This window comes from Phaethon aethereus (genome assembly GCF_964289735.1).
Source record: "Phaethon aethereus genome assembly, chromosome: 5".
Classification (NCBI taxonomy): Eukaryota; Metazoa; Chordata; class Aves; order Phaethontiformes; family Phaethontidae; genus Phaethon; species Phaethon aethereus.
The window spans coordinates 66,986,155-66,988,965 of record NC_138579.1 but is presented as its reverse complement, the minus strand read 5'-3'; positions in this window follow the sequence as shown (position 1 = coordinate 66,988,965).

Below are 2,811 nucleotides of genomic sequence, written 5' to 3'. Positions count from 1 at the left end.
AGACCCAGCTGTGTCTCAGCTGACCATAAGGAACATGCTGTGACTAACTGAAGTGGGAAGAATCACACCTAGTGTCTGGGTTGCAGTACTGGGCTGACTCAGTGTTAACAACTCAAACATTTCGTTAAAAACCCAAGCCAGGCCCAGCACCTTTTGGTTGATTAATAAAAAAGAAATAATTTTTGCTCCCTGGCTTCTGAGTTTCAGGCTCCTGAAGAATGTTTCTGAACTGGGCAAACAATTTTGTCCTTCCAGACAGACATTTATTCTCATTGCTGCAGCCATTACTGCCTTCAGGCAGTAAAAGAGGACTTCCATATGCTCTGCATCCCTGCACCAGCACACGATTTCACTGCCGTCGAGTCATCTCCAGCATATCTGCTAAATCCTGGCTAAAGACAAGGAGTTCTCAACACGACAGGCTTTGGTTTTCTTTTTATGGTTGAAAAAATGTGGTTTGAGTTCTGTGCTGCAGAGAAGATCTAGCAATACAATGTGTGTCTCCGAGCTGTAATGGCAGCTGCTATCGCAGTTTCATATGAGCTCGGTTGCATACGGGGAAGTTTGTACTCAGAGGAAATTATCAACAGTCTGTCACACTCTTGATTTTCTGTTGGCTTTGCATGTATGCTGATGAAAGTGTATTTTAAGTTGGATTTTTTGGGACCTGTGTAGGTAATATTGCATAGATTGCAAATATCTACCATGATTTCCCCTATTTAGAATAAAACCATCTATGACACCTGTATGAGTATTTGCATTCTTATTTGCAGGGTAGATGATGAACTCTAGAGAACCATAGTTTGTGAAGGAGTTGGATGGTTGGGAAACGTCATCTTTCCTAGGACTATTAGTACTGAGTCTTATCTGCTTGTCCCGCCCTCACTCTCAGTATTTTAAGAAAATATGAGGCACTTGGTTTCACCCCATAATGCAGTTGAAAATACACACGCAGCCTTAAAATAGTGGTGGATGAATGGAAGGAAAGGCCTAATTAAAGGGATTGAGGGGAGCAGCTGGGGAGAGAGATAGTGAATGTGTATGTGATTGCTGAAGCAAATAACAATGCAATAAAAGAAATTTGTGATTTTATAATCAAGGGTTCGCCACTGTCCCCAGCACTAAGTCTGCTTTATGGCTTTGTATAACACTCAGCAGAGACTCTTTTTTTTATAAATTAATCAAGGGTTTAGTGTCTTGCATTTCTGAAGATGGCATGGACGTGTGAGGAGAAATACTAATTCTATCTTTTCATTTAGCATCATCTGAGATCACTGCAGCCTTTAGGGGCTCTTCACTGTCCTTTTCCCAGTTAGATCAGTTTCTTCATTTCATTAATCGGCCTGTTTTGTGTAAATTGGTTCCTTGCAGGCCTCTCTACAGCCCACCGGTCGCCTCTCTGTGTCCCAGCAGGGTTGGTTTTCTCCCATTTTCCCCGGGCTTGACACCAATATCTATGGATTTTAAGTAGTTGGCCAAAACAGTGTTTGATTGAGGTCAGATGTACCCTACATTGGATGAAGACTGAAGTCAGATCTACCAAGTACCAAATGGGCACCATGCAGCACTCATACTGAAGCGGAGAAGAAACTTGAGGTAGCATGTTCCAGCCAGAGAGTCCAATGGAGTGATCTCAGAGCAGTGACCTCTAGTAACCCCACATGCTAATTGATGACCTCGAGTAACCCCTGAGCTGAAAGTTTGAGGTAAATTGACCTCGAGTAACCTCATATGCTAATTGCTGACCTCGAGTAACCCCATCTGTTAATTGATGACCTCGAGTAACCCCAAGCTGAAATTTTGGGATGAAGTTGACCTCGAGTAACCCCATATGATAATTGCTGACCTCTAGTAACCCCATATGTTAATTGATGACCTCGAGTAACCCCTGAGCTGAAATTTTAGGATGAAGTTGACCTCGAGTAACCCCACATGCTAATTGATGACTTCTAGTAACCCCACATGCTAATTGATGACCTCGAGTAACCTCTGAGCTGAAAGTTTGGGATGAAGTTGACCTCGAGTAACCCCATATGATAATTGATGACCTCTAGTAACCCCACATGCTAATTGATGACCTCGAGTAACCCCTGAGCTGAAAGTTTGGGATGAAGTTGACCTCTAGTAACCCCACATGCTAATTGATGACCTCAAGTAACCCCATATGATAATTGATGACCTCTAGTAACCTCTGAGCTGAAAGTTTGGGATGAAGTTGACCTCTAGTAACCCCACATTCTAATTGATGACCTCAAGTAACCCCATATGATAATTGCTGACCTCTAGTAAACCCATATGTTAATTGATGACCTCGAGTAAACCCTGAGCTGAAATTTTAGGATGAAGTTGACCTCGAGTAACCCCACATGCTAATTGATGACCTCGAGTAACCCCATATGTTAATTGATGACCTCGAGTAACCCCTGAGCTGAAATTTTGGGATGAAGTTGACCTTGAGTAACCCCATATGATAATTGCTGACCTCGAGTAACCCCATATTCTAATTGCTGACCTCTAGTAACCCCACATGCTAATTGATGACCTCGAGTAACCCCTGAGCTGAAATTTTGGGATGACGTTGACCTCTAGTAACCCCACATGCTAATTGATGACCTCTAGTAACCCTGAGCTGAAATTTTGGGATGAAGTTGACCTTGAGTAACCCCATATGATAATTGCTGACCTCGAGTAACCCCATATGTTCATTGATGACCTCGAGTAACCCCTGAGCTGAAATTTTGGGCTAAAGTTGACCTCTAGTAACCCCACATGCTAATTGATGACCTCGAGTAACCCCTGAGCTGAAAGTTT